General features: G+C 42.4%; 1 protein-coding gene across 1 annotated transcript in view; it reads right to left on the bottom strand.

Annotated features, from left to right (window-relative positions):
• The window catches only part of LOC137904500 (calsyntenin-2-like), a 61931-nt gene that overhangs the window by 32835 nt on the left and 11267 nt on the right, over nt 1-17829 (bottom strand). The window lies entirely within an intron of this gene.

The following is a 17829-nucleotide window of genomic DNA, read 5'->3' as shown; positions in this document are numbered from 1 at the left end:
TTTTCAAATGTCTTCTTTCCCGTGTGGTTGTACTTGCCAACGTATTCCATATTAATAAATCACCCTTGAATTTAATTTACAGTCGAAGAAGTCTAATAGCAGCATCCAGCTAGTGCAATTTACACATGGATGACAAGTTTCTGCCACATTTATTCAAAGCAAATTGGGTGGCGACAGCGGCAGCAGAGCAGAGACGCTTTACAGGGAGTCTAATATTAGAGACGTTTTGTGGAAAGAGCACACAAGACCACGGAATTGCTCCATTCCTAAGGTGGCTTTCATGGCAAACAAATCCGAGTTTCCATGCCGTCACATTCTAACTCCTAATTTCATTAGTATCATTTCCCTTTCAGACATCAAATAAAGTGCACTTTAGCATCTACCTCGGTGCTATTTTAATAAAAGAAATCAACGTATATACGCGTGGGCCTATTTGAGTAGATTCAGGCTTGGATTACGAGATTTATATTTTAAGGTACCAGGATTGATATTTAGCGCCACTGAGATCTGTAGCAAATGTCAAGACAGTCCATTAGATTGCTGCTGAGATCCCTGGGATTATGAATTATTGGGTTTCATTCTCTGGTGACCATGAATGTCTGCACAAAAATTAGTAGCAAGCCAAGTTAAGAGTTACCGACGATGCAACCGAGGGACCGAGAGAAACACTGTTGTTGCTCGCGGTTCCTCCTCTGATAAGGTTACGAGTGTCATTGGCTGCAGCGTGCATGGAGTCTGAGGCCATTTCCTTGGAAACATCCGCTACCATTACAGCACTACAGAATCAGACTGCACATTACAGAGGACTAATTCACTTAGTTGAAGAAACAGGATACAAGTGGAGCAAAGGCAGCCTTGGAGAAAATCTGTCCCGACAGAAATACAGAAACAGGACACTGCTCCCTTTTATGAACCATCACAGCAGGACATCGTCAATCTGTCCATTCGGATAGTCAAACCAGCATATCTGTTTGTGTCTTCCCCTGGGTCTGAAAACATTTTACTACAGGGACACAACCAGTTGATAATCAATATGTCACTTGGGTTGCAGTTTGCATTCTGAGAGTCACCACCTTGATAGGTCAAATAAAGTTATTTGATTACAGAAGATGAGGGGAAAAGTTAAGTTGCAGAACCACGTTAATTTAAATGCATTCACAAGTTGTGCATGAGACATTACAGATTCTGAAACATGCAGCTCAAAAGCTGAGGGGCATTCGTTAGTTTTCAACTTGTCTGTAACCTCGCTCTGTGGAAAAACTCTGCTTTTGATGCAAATTTCATGAGACTATGACACCATTATAAAAACGCTGCGAGAAAGATCCAGCGCTGCATTAACGAGACTCTCGAAACATTCTGCGTGACTGCGGACCTGTGAGCCACCGTTACTCGACAGCAGAGACACGGCGAGATCGCAAATGTGGAAGTTCTGCATCAGCAGAATGTTAAAATAGAAAGTAGATGACTCAGGAAACGCAAACCCCCATCAAAGCAGCTCATTACAGCCCGAGGCACCGCTTCCTCTTTTAAACGGTTCTGTTAAGCTTATCCTCACTGCTGCCCTCTCCTGGTGGGAGCATTCATGTGCAGCCCGTCTTTTGCTCGCTGATGAACACCTTGCGGAGGCCGAAGGTCATTGAGCATTAAATCAATTTGATTCCAAAATTCTAGCGGTACGTCTTCATGGCCAAGTCATATTATGGTCAGGAACGCATGGAGCTGTATCTTTTAGGTCCAACGACTTACTGCTGTACAAAAGCAGAATGTGAATCATCATCTAAGTTCAGCATTACAAACTCTCACGGAGAAAAGAGGAGGGGGAACAGGATCGTTGCATTATGTCCATCCATAAGTAGAATCACCGTGCACTCTGAATTTAACAGTCCCAACGGTGTAAGATGCAGTTTGCAGAAACAGAGTAATTAGGCGTCCTGCACAAGGCTGGAGCTGATCAGCGGTTCGTTTACAGACCATTAGTTCTTCCCACTGCTCCTCTCCCAGGACACGTCCGTCTCGTACAGTTAGATTTGCACGTGGAGCCGTTGTGTTCTTAAATGGTTTTTACATTCTTGACTCATTAAGAAAGGGCCATAAACTGCGGTGGCCACACACCATGAGCCACACATACCCCGCACCAAATCATCAAGGCAATTAGTCTGTTTAATTGTTGATTTAATTTTGGCTCTGGCCGAAGCCCAATCGAGATAGTTTGGAGGATGCCGTCGTATCAAAACAGCACCAGAGACACAGATGTACCATAATCGATATGCAACATAGCGCTACCTCTTTCTCCAGCTTGATCCTGACAGGATCTGAACAAACTGAGGAAAACAATGCCAATGTCTTTAATTGGCGTCAGCTGTTTCGCAAGCAGGAGCCAGCAGACACAGCAAAATGCCATTATTTCTGTTATTTGGAAAATGTCTGGGTGAGAGGCTGCAGAATATGTCAATGAAAAAAAAAAACCCATTGAGAACAAGCTAGACAAATCAAATGGCAAAATGAGTGAGTGAAGTAAAACAGATTTAACTACTGCTGAAAGGAAATAGTGAATCGAAGGAAGTTGTGGCGGTAGTGCAGCTCCTTGTGTCAGAAGAAGCAGGTTTCTAATTCTGGTGGGCAGGATGGAGCCCGTGGAGTACAAAAAAAGGGTCAACGTTATGACCTAAAAAAACGCATGAACACACGAAAGATGTGGTCAGTGACACATCAGGGTTGGTGTGCACGCTATTGAAGCAAGAGACATCATTTAGTTAAGATTAACTTTTCTTTTAATTCTTCAGAAACACTCGGTTGCCTTGGTGCCAATTCTAAAATATATATATATTAAACATTCGAGTAATATAATTCGCTCGATTTCCTGACACTGTTTTTCTCTCAAATGTGACATTTCCTGATGCTGAAACTAAAGCTGTACACGGGGGGAGGTCTCAAAATGTCAACGGTTTGCCATTAGAGCGCTCGGCGTTCATTACAGGGGAAAATGTACCCTTGCTGGGAGAAGCTCAGTCTGCCTCCCATGAAAAGGCACTAAACAGACAATATTTGTTTGCCTTCCTCATCTGCCTCTTCTACTGGTTATGCATCATTTGTTGACTTACAGTAGAACGGGCGAGAGAGAGAGACGCAGCGTGTCTCGGCGAGCAAACAATGGCTCTGATTAGTTTCTGCAGAGAAGGAGATGCAGAGTGCACTCAGTGCCGCCTTGCTATTGATTAGTCTCACTGAGTGGGCCAAAGAAGAGGCGTAACAGAAGGATTTTTAAAGAAGTGCAAGTGGGGTAGAGGGTGAAAGGACAACAAAGGGAGAAGAGAGAAGGGGGTGTGAGGGAGGTGAGAGGAGTCATGGTGGGGACTCGGGAGGCATGTGTGACTCAAGGCCACGGGGACAGCACGGCTTCCACATGCACTGATTTCAACTCACTATAACAACACTGACAATCCTGGATTTGAATGTAATGCGACTCTGGAGCTTTTATCCGACCTCATTTCTAACTGCCCGGTTCAGTTTCCACTTCAGCACTTCTGATGTGACCAAAACTGCAGTCCTTTAGCGTTTCAATGGAAGAAGGCATCAATTGATCCGCTCCAGTCATGGGAGCTTTATTGTGGTTACTGCTTCTGATTGCTTTCGTTTGCTGACTCGCATCGTGTCTGTATCAGCTGGGAGTTGGACCATTTCTAACTTCTCTTACCATTTGTATCGGATCTTCCTTCTGGCACATGTCATGGTAAATCTGCTACCCGTTATCTTAACTGTCTCTCTAGCACTCGCTCTTTTCACCTGTCAGCGGTATCAGGTAACAGGCGTCACATGTCAATGTAACAGTTTTTTAGAAGTCTTATAAATATATAATGTAGTTTAGCTTTACACAGACTGGTCAGTGAAAAAGGGGGGGAAAAAATCTAAATTGGATGCCGATTTGTAATAATTGTAGGGAGACAGATTGATGCATTTAAAATGATTAACATACTTCAAAATGTACATCATTTTAGCATTGAATAAAATAAATACGGTCATTCTCAACTAGAACTCAAATCAATAAAATGCTGTACTCAAACATCATTTCAGTTTCTTATGAAGAACACGTAGGAATCTGCCACAGACATTATCGATCAAAAGAGCCCAAAGTCTGTTTTATTGCTCCAAACTGCAAGATGTCCGATTCAATTAGAGCACAAAATCTGTTCCAATAGCGCAGTAAGCAGAAGGGTGGCGGGACTCGGCAGCCTGTCGTCCCCACGCTCAGCTCAAAGCAGTGATGTCTGCTAGAAAGGTGAAGACGATGTCACCAAAATAGATTGTGAGGCTGTGCCTGTCCCTCTTTGTCACGAGAGGATGCAGCACTTACTTTTGATGCGTGTAATATAATCTAATGCATCCAAACAGAAAACCGCTGTCCTGATACTTTAAACTTAGTGTAAATTTGGATAGTTTATTCTCTACTGCACACACCAGTGTACAAGCAACTATACATGTCGCCTCAGTGGTTTGATGTGGTGGTACTATAGCATTTCTGTGTCACACACTGAAAAACAGGAACATTCCTGGTCATCTACATTTCCATAAATATCTGAATATACGCACATGAACCTCACCTAAAATCACCGACCACTGAGATTCTGGGCCAAACATCTAGCATGTTTTGTGAGTGTGTCCCCTGGGGTCACGCCGTTGCGCTGGTGTTGATGCGTATTTTGGTCTCTGTAGAGCAAAAGCCATTTATCGCATTTCATGATGCTATTTTTAGTCCAATGATCAGTAAGCAAGAGCAATCACGTTGCATATCAACACTGTAAATATTTCATCCTCATACCGGCTCCACTTGTGTCAAATGGCCCATTTAATGATGTTCTGTGGATAAACAAGGCTGATATTTGGTCTGTGCGGAGCCATTAGGACTAGAACGAGGCTCTTACCACTGTAAAAAACTATTTTCCTGAACTGTTAATAAGAGGTTCCATTTCTCTCTCCCTCACACACTGTTCATCCTACGCTTCCAGAATCACAAACACACAGACACACTCCCGCAAACAGCCTCAGGCTACATCCAAAACACCACGGCGGAGACGACCAGAGGTGAAACTTTACCGACTGATGGAGTCCAAGCAGTCCTTGTAACTCTAGTTGGTTAAACTCGTGTGTGTGTGTGTGTGTGTGTGTTGAAATAGTGCATCTGGTTTCAATGTGGAAAAACGCCGCTCCAGGTTTGCTTTCTACACACAAGAAAGTTGACCATGCTTATAGAGTTTGTTTTACTTGGTGGCATTGTAAATGGGAAAGAGACACCGTGACAATGACATTAGTACAGTCCCAGCCCTCAATGAAGTGAAAGGGACAAAATTTAAAAAGAGTAAATTCCCACAGCGACGCTGAGTTCAGCATCCGACCCCCCCCGTGGATTATATCTGACTTTGTCCAAGTCGTCTGCATTACATTTGAAAGAATTTGTCCCAGGAATAAGAAGGCGAGCAGCAGGAGGGGAGGGGGCCATCGTAATCAAGGGAGCTGAAAGGCATGAAAGTACCATTACTCACGATGCCATGTACACATAGAAAGAAATGACTGCAATCCAATGGCAGCCCGTTAATACCGGATCCAGTCAGGTGGAAAGGACTGAAAATAAACACATTGCTTACCATCCTAGCATTGTTCAGAATCATTCTTGCATGTAGAAAGCTCATGGTAGAACACGCAGTGAGAAACAAAATGACCATGAAACAACTACAGCAGCCAGTAGCTTTATAAGCTGATGTCACAAAGACTTCCCAACATTCATCGCACATCGTGATCGAAGGGACGATTGCAGCGTTCGCCATTTGTCGCAGGGATTTGGTTGTCGATAAGAATAAGAAACAAAATCTGCATCCCAAAAAAAAAAAAAAAAAAAAAGTTAAATGTGAATTGAATGACAGGAAGAACCCCCCACCCTCGCAGAAACTTCTATCTTTTCAAGAACTGTGGTGGCTTTGCTGGCGCCAGTTCTCTCTGCCGCAGGCTGCTTTCTTTAGCACCTGAGGCGAGGCACGAAATCAGCATAGAGCCGAGCAGACAGCCTAGTGCGGAGCGCTGCTTCATTTGTTCAGTTTGTTAAAATATAAAGCAAAAACATCTGAATTATAATAATTCCTTACGAGCAGGTTTATTCCAACCTTGTCTTTTGCAAAGCGGCAAAAGCCAACAAAGACAGGGCAAGCGCAGAAGAAGAAAAATAAGGCCTGGTAATAAGGGATCGTCGTCTTTGTGGAGGTCATGACTGTAACTGCAGGACAACCTGTGAGTGTTAGAGTGAATATTAATCTCAAAATGAGAATAGACATAAAAAAAAAAAAGCCAAACCTATAAGAAGTATGACAGGACATAGAGATTTGTCAATGTGTGCTTACAGATGTCCACACCCACAAAGAAAGACATAAACTCGTCTTGAAGTGGAGGTAACTTTGATAAAATAAAACACTGATGACAGCTGAAGTTTAACTTTGAGCTTGTATCTAGTTTCCTGTCAGGGACAAACATTTTTCCCTGTCATAATCCTGACAATTAGACGAGTTACTGCGATCCCTCCGAGAGAGACATCTCGCAGAAACACAGAAATGGACAAAATACAAATGTATCACAAATATATACAAAATATTTTACTTTCCCCTAATGCCAGCACACAGACACACACAAACAACCATCCTCCCATAAATATCTTAGAGCTGTGTTTCCCAACTCCACACCTCGGGCAGACAGTTTTGTTTTACCACCACTGTTTTCTCAAAAGGTGAGGATATGATGCTTTACTGAAAGAAGGGGGGGGGGGGGGGGTCGGCCCGGTAGGAGCTGCACCTATGTCCAAGCCAGCACCATTAAAAAAATACATAAATAAAATGAGTAAACACAAAACTGCTATTTGTAATGAGAAAATAATCTGACCACTTTCAATTGGAGTCTAAAGAAAACTGCCGGCTTTGCCACTCAACCACTAGAACTAGTTTTCACCAACACCTCACATTGTTTTCTGTCTTGAGCATTAAAAAAAGAAATTTGCCTGTGTCCTCGAGCTCCATGAGCATGATTGTATAAAATAATGAGAATGACTTGGCCTGCAGATGTGAGGTGGCAACAACAGAACACGGGGGTGTGTTCAAGGCATTAAAATGCAGAGAGGGACAACGCCTCGCATAAACAGTAAAACAATTAGGAATACAGCAGCAAAAATAACGTGTGGGAAACCTAAACTGTAGTATTAATGGAATTTTAAACTCTAAGCCTCGGAATCCTCAGATTACATGGGATTAAAAAATTAGGATTGTGTACTGTACCCCCAAAAGATTATATCTTCCTCTTTCAAATCTTAAAGAAAGATCCTTAAACAAAGGAAGCCCTAAAAAAGACGATGAATGAAATGGACTTCATTCAGGGACAGATTCCACTGATGTTTTAGCAGAGAAATTATTTAGTGGAAACACTGCAGTGTCCTTTCCTCTGTGCGGTTTTCTTCCGCCTTGTGATTACGGTCTGTAAGAATATAAACTGGGCACCAGAATACATTTCCCTCAAAAACCATTTCATTATCGACTGAAAGATGAAATAGACTTGCAAGGAAAAGAAAAATCCATTCACATGACCTCGATGCAATCGCAGTACTTCCAGCCTTGACGCAATATATGAGATCAAACCGGGGCCGTGGCCCGGTGTGAAGACGGGTCAATAATCCAAGAAACAGAGCGATGGCTGAGGCAGTCAGTCATGAGTTCTGTGGTCACACAGAGGTGCTGCTCATCACCACAGAACACTTTATCCAGAGGAGCTGCAGCACTGAGGGGAACGCAAGCTTTCTGAAGCCATTGGATTTCTCTTTGGCACAGCTGACCCTAATCTCACACTGTGGCATCAGTCGTCTCTCAGCTCCTCGTTATCCACTCCAATCATCGACACCAGCTTCTCTTCACTTCCTTCACAGACGGCCAGAGGAGGATCAGGCTTTCGGCTCACCGGACAGGCCAAATTTCACGCTTCTTCTGACAATTGGTCTGGAAATTTAGTCTGTTTTGATGTTTTTGCCCCGACTCTCCGGTGCCGTGAAGCATTTAGAGGACCAGTCTAGCACCTCCGAATTTTCCTGTGGGTAAATTGGAGTCTGCAGGCCACAGATCCTCAGGCAGGGAGTTCAGGATCTGAAGGGCTTTAAATGTAAATGCCCGGTCACCTTTTGTCTTGAGTCGGGATTCTGGAACAGCCAACAGAGGCTTAGTGAAGGATCAGAGGCTTCATCCTGGCTCATGGGGGGGGCAGCGGGCTCATCCAAGGGGCTAAACTATCAAGTGCTTTAAAAGTAATGATCAATTCCTAAACTCAGCTACTCAGAGAAGAGGTGCCTATGTCAGGGCTATTAAGCGCAATCCATCATGAACGTTACGATTTTATGAAAGAAATCTTTAACTTTGGGAAGTGAAAATCGACCTCGAGAGAAGGAGCTGCAGGGAGAGTTCTGTATGAAACTCATTAAATGGGCCTCCTGTGGGAAACTTTCCATACCTGTTTGTGAGGTGCTAAAAGTGCAATTACTCAAATGTTTTTATTTATTTATTACTTTCACAATGTTTTGAACTACTGTACTTATTTTCCCCAAGTAATCTTAGCTAGCCAAATATTTGTTTCTTTCGCTGCAACTTCTTCTGGTGATGTGTGGTAGTGTGTATTAGTATTTTACACAGAAATAAAGTACAAATGTGGAATGTGGAAATAGAATCCGTTTTAATTGTAATCACAACTATTCTAGTTCTCCTCTTCATCATCATTCCGTGCTCGGTCTCAGTCTGCAGACGTCTGGCTTGTCTGAAAGTTATTCTCTGTATTGCAGAGGTATTCAATTAAAATTTCATGAGGCCCAATCAGTTCGCCATCTCCCATGCTGAGGTCTGAACAATTCAATACCTATAAATATGGGATCATACTTTCTGCTGGACTGAAGAAATCTGTTTATTTCAGGGGTTTTTTTAATCAAACAAAAACACTCCTTAAACTAGGAAAGCACTCGGGAGCACAGACCTCTGCCGAGCTGCTCATTCCCCTCATTAGATTTACACCGTCCACATGGTGATCTGGATAATCACCAAAAGGTTCTAAATTGATCTTGGCATCTTTATACACCAACCATGAAAAGCATTAAATCCGTAATATCCCTTTTCCTCATCTTTCACCTGACTCAACTGTGTGACCTTTTGTTTCTACTGCTGCACAGTTCGGCTGAATGGTCGGCAGCTAATCCTGCACACTCTTCAGTAGCATTACTGAGCTAACCTTTGCTATTGCTTCAGCCCCTCTTGCTACTGAAAGGGGATTTAGATCTACACGCGTTCCTGACGTAGTATCCATGCATTTTCCTCATTTCTAATCATCTCCACACAAAAGGGTACTACAAACCTATTGGAATACATCAGCAGTCTGTTGCAGCAGTGCCAGTATTAGGATTCATTTGGACCTGGCCGTCCTTTGAATAAAAAAAAACTAAAAATAAGTGATCCATCTTTTCTCCAGTCATGTCGAAAGGCTTTGTGGCCTGCATAGAAGCCTCCAGCTGGATAGATTTTGCATTCGTTCTGCTAATTGGTGACCCCCTGCTGTCTTCAGTGTTCCGTCAAAGTGATTGTTATTTGGGATGATGAGCTTCCCCTCTAATGCTGCTTGGTCACTTCCTCTCTGCTCTGACCAGTACAGATGACAGCCTTTAAATTCAGATACTTTATGCATATAATTAAACTGAAATTCTGGCTGTTAAAAACTCTGGAATACAGCATCTCTGCCTACAGGTCTGGCTGTATTTTCAAACCTATTGGAGACTTGAGCTTGTTGTTGATTGAGTCATACCAACAATCTGTAATTAACTTAAGGCCCCAAGTAAGAAAAATGTATTTTGAAGTGCAGTCATGGCAGTTTTTTGCTGTGATTTATCGTCTGTTGACTTTGATTTGATTTCTTACTAATAGCAACTGATCCTTTTAAGCAATATCTGCCTTTTCAAATCCAAAGCAAATAACGTACAAGAATTCCTCTGAAATGAATCCTTCAACTGGGTTGAATGAAAATGAACCCAATGGTGTGACGAAACAATCTACACATTCCAGAAGTGGCAGAGAAACCTTAGCGATGGGGGAAAGGAGCACTGGGCCAACCGATGTCTGAGCAAGGAGTGAGACGCATACAATTAAAAATGTACTCTAGCTGTCCGCTAATCCACCTACACTCTGGCACATTCTGCCTCGGTTTGGCTGTCGATTTAAATTTAGACAGGGAGAGGGTGGTTCCACTCCTGAGCTGTCTCCATCAAATAGAGGCAAGCCCCCCCCCCCCCTCAAAACAGCATTGAGACAGGGAACACAAAGCACCGACCACAGCTGTGGTTTACAGCAGGTGATTTGTCCTCGCTCTCCTTGGAGTCACAGGAGCGGAATTAATTCTCTTCCAACCAGGTCGGCCAGCAGACAAAGCCAGTGGCTTGCGGGTTTAAGAAACTATTAATGGCAGCAATCTGGCAAGGCCATAAAAAAACTGATACCCGATGACTCGCTGTATTGCTGCAGTGTCTTGTTGTAATGTAAGCAAGACCATGTATTGATCTGCTGAGGAGATAAGGTCAGTCTGTGGACCGGTATTTTACATAGCATAGTACATGCTATACATAGTACGTGCTATAAAGTATTGTAGTTCCTTACACAAACTGATTCTCTACTCTCCCATAAAAGGAACAGCAATGCGAGGATCAATGAATTAGCCATCGCCTTCTGACAAATGTCAGCCCAGACGGTTGACATTAAATCAAACTGGTTTTCAGGTCTCACTCCAGTTTGAACCAACAAAACCAGAAACCTACATGAGCCAGTCAGACTTGAGCCTCTGTCCTTGAAGCCAAGCTTTTACAATTGTTCTTTATTGCTTTGGGGGGAGAACGAGAAATATAACCTTTTGTTGTCTGTTTGATAGATTACCATCTGTCCACCACTCCAACGGCGTGATTCTTCAGAGAGGACACAACCATAGATCTTTCCGGATAAATCCCCCCCGCTCTAATACTGTAAGGGGGAGATTGGAAGGACAGCGAAAACAAATCTAAAATCTAATTTAACTTACAAACAGTAGAATGTGTACATCAGATTACAATCAAATTGAATTTCCGACTCCCTATCTCCCAAGCTGCCTTTTTCCTTCATCCACTCAGACACAAACCTTCCCCAGTTGTTTGCTTTGATATTACAAGACATCAGTTGGGGCAGAACAGTGTTTCCATCAAGCCACGCCGAGCATCCGGATGCTTTTCCTTGGGTCTTTTGAAATCTTTATTCGTATATGGTTGGGTTCAATTGCTTTTGCAGTGGCAGCCTTTATAAATACAATGGACAATAATCACCTGTGGGTAATTTCCCAAGGCAGAAAACTAAACTCATTGATTTCCCTCGAGGTGACTGTCTATGAATGTTCCTCCTCCTTGTGGTTCTTCTTTTATATACTTCCTAGCTTTCTCACGTTCTCATCCTTCTCCCCTCCTCGTTGCCCAGACAGACTCCAAAAACAGCAGCTGTATCTTCATCGGTCATTCATCAAACGGGTGTGTATTAAAAAAAAAAAAAAAAATCAAACTCAAGGTCTGTATTTTATTTTTAACCTATAAAGTTATGTAATATAAATCAATCTGGTTGATGACAGTTTGTTGTCTGACAGAATAACTGGAAATGCTACAACTGAAAATAGACCCAATCAAATTAGGTCAGAAATAAAAGGAAGGTTCTTGTAAATGTGAATAAAGGCCTATAATTTCTACGTTTTTCTATAAGAAGAAGGAAGAAGAACAGTCCTCAGTCAGACATTTCAGTGCTGTTGCTGAGGTAATTAAAACCATGGGCTTGCAGGTAGGCTGACAGATGTCTGATGACGGGCTTAATCAGACCTCCTGTTTGGTCAAATAGCTGAGTAATTGCCCCAGGCTTAAATATATAGACCGATAATCTCCTATTATCCTAGCACTGCCTCACAGAGGGAACAGGGATGGACGCTAAAGGATAAGGGACAGCAGAAACATTTGCATAGGTGATAAAGAATTGATTTATAAGTCTGGATGGAACTCTTTCCTTGTCATATCATCTCATACTTCACACCTTTTTTGTGTGAAAGCAGGTGATCCAATTTGTCTGGCAGTCAATGCAATCTGGAGGACTTGTCCAATTTAACATCATAAGAAATAGAGATAGAGTTCTCCCTCACATCAAGACTCTCCTCCCCCCCCCCCCCCCCCCGGCAGATATTCCATATGCAAGTACGTATGCTAAATACACTTTCCTCTTTAACTAAATGTCAGTTTCTTCAATTTGTTCATGCTCTCAGCTCCTCTCCTAATCTTTTTTTTTACAGTGCATTATCGTTACGTTACTGAGCAACTCTGCAGCACGGCTGAACTCGAAATTTAAGCAGCCTTATCACCAGCTCACAGGGTCGACTCAGATTGCCCAAACTAGGCGAAAAAGGCAGATGCTGGATACGCATATGAATTTATTTAACCAAGTAATATGTAAAAACATAAAATATCACATACCAATATGTTTTTGTTTTGTTCCAGGTCTCACCTTCAAGCGGTCTACATGTATTCTTTTGGCTCATTTAAATTCAGGGCAGGTTCTCCCTAAAATTAAATACGACATAATCAAATCATTTAAAATGAGATTACTGCATTGATGCCTTTTTGCTTCTCATCAATAATTAGTTAAACATTTTGGAGCCAGTGGTGAGTCACGCAGCATTCAGGCAGCAGCTCATTGATGCGATAAGGTCGATGGTGTCCCTCACTGCCTTCAATTGCCACGGGCTAAAAGCAACGATGCAAGATAAAAAGGGGACAAACTACCCTAAACTCTCCATTCCGAGCACAATGGGGAGCTCAGCAGGTGGGTTCTTTCACTGGGCAGCACACAAATGCAAAAAAAGACAAATGAATATCTATTCAGTTTAATTTGTGTCTAACTTTTAATGTAATAGTGCCATGCAACCTGAGGACATGGTATGCACAATGTCCACAGTTCACTTTAACTCAAGTCATTACTGTCTTTTATAAGATATTACAGCTAGAAACTCTGCATTGAGTTGAGTTCAGGCTGACGAGCACATGAACAATAGGAGGTATTAAAACTGACATTCAGTCTCCGGTACTGAAATGTTCCATCAGAATTAGAATATTTCAAACAAGCTGCTTGATCTATAATTTTGAAAAGTCTAATGAGTTTGTCAAGTTCAGTCAAACTGCACAAATATGCTTTGCATTAATTTTGTAATTTTATAATTGGCCACTAAAAAAAATTACTCGAGCATATATTTCAGGTAAAAAAAATACAGTGACTGAATAAAATAGATTTACACCAGGATTTTTCCCAGATTGTAAAAGTTCAGCCTTAGTTAAATTGTCTTCTCTTTAATGTTATTTAGTGTTTGTAGTAATAGCTGTAACGGTAGCATTAGCAGCTATTTATCACGCTTCATTTACATCTTATACTGCAGTGAAGTGAGTTTCTCCGTTTCCCTGTTGGATTAACGACTTGAGAGAAGAACTCCAGGGACAAAGTTTTTGTGGCGTGTGACGACTTTAGCGCTCTGCAGGCTTTTGTAGCTTTCCTTTCATACACTGATGTTACTTTAAAAGGCTAATGTTCCAAGACATTATCTTAAAAGCCGACAAATTAAATTCCAGTCTATGGCTGCCTGAAAGGCACTCAGTGTGTGTGTGCGCGAGAGAGAGAGAGAGGAGAGAGAGAGGGTTGGATATCCAACTACTTTTAAAAGGCACCGATTGATTTAACACAGCACCAACTTAATTCTATCAGTTTAAATTTCAGTACCTTCGAGCGCAGTGGGAGAGCCAGTAACATAAAGGACATAGAGAGGGAGACCATGTCACCCCTGAGAGACCAGCTATCCATTACAAAAGTCAATGAAAGACACAATATACCCGTCCAGCAGCAGCATCCTGGATGGTGCTAGGTTAGCATTTTAATCAGAGTCAGCCAACAATCCACCTTAACACACCCAGCCGTTCGCCACGACGACACAGCGTCACGAACGCGAAGCCAATCACTGTGAAAATTGGGAATCAAATGGCACTTGAAATGTGCTGCCCCTCAACAGTTATATTTGATCTTTTAAAATAAGGCGTAAAGAAAAGCTTGTGGAGACAATCCCAGATGGCGCAGGAATACAGAGAACTCTGACAAGGAAAACCAATATAGAATATAAATGGTCTAACGGCATGTTTGGTAACCATGTCGATGCAACAGGCACACAAACTCATAATAAATCAGTATTGAACAACAGAGCACCAAGTTGGCGTGTAAGAACGCCGATGATGACAAAACTACTACATCCAGTGATCTATTCCTGGATGGAAACAGATCCTGTTTCTACTGAGACAAAACACACACACACGCACACACACTTCATGGACACAGCCAGATAAATGGACAGACCGGGCTGGCACGACCAGGAGCACAGCTGGCAGTGTACCAAGGGCCAGCATCGGAGTGAAAGGTTGTGGGGGGGGGGGGGGGTGCTTTTGTTCCTGCAGTGACTCACCAACCCAGGTCTATTATGTGCATGGGTTTGCTTTTCTTTACTACCATTCATCAAGTTTAGCCTTTTATACATACATGAGAGTTTATTGCAAAGAATGTTTGTTGTTTTTAGATTGTAGCCGATACGGCTGAATAACAACATTACGTAATTGACATTGGTTTTAGGCAGACTACACGCTTGTTGCTGGATTATTACCATTTGGCTCGTGTATTACATCTAACTGTGGAGCAGTACGCAAGTGCAGAAATGCATTTAGCATCAATTGCAGCAAAGCATCCCTTTATGTCAGAATGCACCCGTGTGATGCAAAACGCACGCAGGTCCTGTTTGTGGATCTTTGACCTGGTGCAGCATGAAGATGTGGACTAGTTTCAACCTCTTGAGCATGAATTAGTTCAAGTGCAGTTTGACAAAAAAAATGACACGATTTGCATATAGATCCTGATGCAATACCCCAGTAAGAGGTTTCCTCTGGTGCTCATTTCTTCAACAGCTTCTTTGAGGCTTAAGACTTTCAGGACTAAGGTTTGAATTACATCCTGCTTGAAGGAAATGATGCACGAGTACCCACACAAATGCTAAAAGCACAGAAATCTAGTCGTCTGCAGGCATTTACACTTTGATTTCCTTGTTACATAACCCCGTGCAGTAACCCCATGCCCAGTCTTGTACATTGTCCTAGATAGTGAAGGTATATGCGGCTTAACATGCACAGCTCAGTGAAAAATGAAATTGGAACACCGGTTTCTTGGGGAAAATAAATTTTAATGAACACAGAAAATTAACACTCTAATGAGCAATGATTTCATGCAGTCGCAAAACAAGTACAATCCAGCCTGCAGTCAAGACTCCGAAACCAGCCAGAGATTTATGATAGTAGTTCCCCAACATCAGGAGCACCAGAGTTTTAATTAACCTAGATTTACAGATGAAGATTTTAAACCAAGTAAAAGGAAACATTACTCATCAGTTATATGGATCTCACTTTAGCTGATCTGATGATATTGCAAGTTGTTTTCCTTCAAATGTAATTTTCTGCACAAGGGAGTAAAGGACAACAGAAAAGTGTCACAGCCTGCTTCGCTTATTGGACCAGCATTAACCATGTGGAGTCCTGTAGGAGGGCTTAAGGATGACGACATCAGAGGAACGTGACGAGCACAGATGAGCGCATGCATCTCGATCTGCTCACTGGCAGTGGTGGACAGTTACAGCGATATAATTGGTACAGTGAAAGCTGAAATACTGACAGTTACTTTTCTATGCGATGATAACAAGCAATCCGACCCCTGTATTTAGTGACACCTCCGCTTTACGGGAGAATTGTAGGTTCACTGCGCCATAACAGAACCTACAGCCCGGTTATGTTTCAACTGTCTAAGAGGAACTGCTGTCTATTTCAGGATGTATTAACGAACTAGAAATGCATTAAAACTACGGTTACAGCTCAAGTGCCTCTACGCCTTCAGCCATCTCCATCCCAGCTGCGCTTTAATTTACTGACAGGGGAAGAAATGTGGTGAGAAAGAAGTAATTGGCAAGAAAGGAGTCAAGAAATGCTGCTTCACTATGTCGAACCTGTGAAGGAGATAACAACTCCTTAAATCTGGGATAACAGGACTGTGGATAAAAGGTAATATCAGATTGCTAGTATCTGTCGAGGAGTCAACAGCCGATAATCCACAATCCTTGAGAGAGGGAGAGACAGAGCGCGAGAGAGGCTCTAACAATATGTAGAGACAGATAATTGAATTATCTCTGTGAAAGTGGTTTTACTGATGATCATTTATTCATGCATAAGGTGGCCGGTGCTTCTGTCTGAAAAGATCAATGGCCCTGCTTTAGATTTCAGATCTAATTTTGTTAGGGCTCCACACAATCTCCTCATCCGAAACGCTGAATCTGTGCTCTGTGGATCGTCCGTGAGACAGAATCCCGACATCTGGCTAAAATCTGAAATATTAAGAGATTAAATTAGAGTCCGGTTTGAGCCAACAGCTGGAAGTCCCGTGTCTGTGTCATTGCTCATATCAAGGGTATCTCCAACATCGATTGGTCCCACCTATCCCGCCCTCATTCTTCTCCCATATAATCAGTTTAATGTTTTTTAGATTAGCCTTTTCGATTTGCACGTCTGGTGATCACCGTTATCTGATGTACGAGGCACAAACCATTTTCTCGCGTTATAAGCCGGGATTTACTACAAGGTCAATACTTTTCCCCAACGCGGTTGAATAAAGGTTCATCTTCTCACCCAGGATAAGATGTGCATCCAACATATTTATATTTTCCTGACAGAGACAGTAGCAGCAGCAAACCTGCTTGGAATCAAACCCGGACATGACGGGTTATACCATGTAGGTTTCATATGGAAAATCTGCTATGTTCTTCCTTCATATTGAGAAAGTCGCAGTCCTTCCACATCCCTAGCTGGTCTGACCCTCTTGAGTCTTGACACATAGAGATGGGACATTAACACAGCCGAATACTGATGATAATCACAGTGTGATTTTTAAAACAGCCAGGTTAGAGGGTGGATTAAAAAGTTCTCAACAAGAAGGAGGTGAAGTGTTTCCTCCGAGATAGTTACCCCGAGGCTGTGTGCTCGCTTTCTCCATATATGAAAATCCATAAAATGTACATTAAGGATGCAACCTGCCAGCTGCAGGAATAGGCTGCAGACACATGCAAACTGGTCTCATGCAGGCAGCACGTCAGTCCGTTGACATCTTTCTACCTCGTTGGTGAGCTTACTGACCGGTGCGAGTGCTTTGTGTCAGAGGAGCAGCTCATTGTGAGTCTTCACAATGGCCGTCGTTATTTTCCAAGGACTGGCAGTTTTAAAGCAAACGCAGGAAACATTCTAATACAAATCTAAATTTTAATCTATAATTTTTGACACCGTCTGCAAATGCAATGTTGAAAGTTTACTGACTGCTGTGAAAAGGAAATCGTCACCACAGGATGGGGGTTAATTTAAATATGATGTACCCGTCAGTACGCAGTCGTTCATGACCTTGTACAGTCGGTTGTTTTGCCCCACTTCTTTCTGTTTCCCACTCCCTGTATCTGCTCTAGCTGCTGGAACTTTCTGGGTCAGTGGTGAGCTTTATTTAGTTCACACACAGAAAAAGAAAAAAGCATATTTGGATTTCCTGCAGATTCTGTTTTCACAGGAAGGTGTATGGAGGAGGTACCAAATGATGCACCAGTTCACCCATACTAAACAGGAGA

This window comes from Brachionichthys hirsutus, chromosome 15, assembly GCF_040956055.1.
Source record: "Brachionichthys hirsutus isolate HB-005 chromosome 15, CSIRO-AGI_Bhir_v1, whole genome shotgun sequence".
In the NCBI taxonomy this organism is placed as follows: domain Eukaryota; kingdom Metazoa; phylum Chordata; class Actinopteri; order Lophiiformes; family Brachionichthyidae; genus Brachionichthys; species Brachionichthys hirsutus.
Note: the sequence above shows the minus strand (reverse complement) of the source record. Positions and strands in the feature narration are given on the sequence as shown.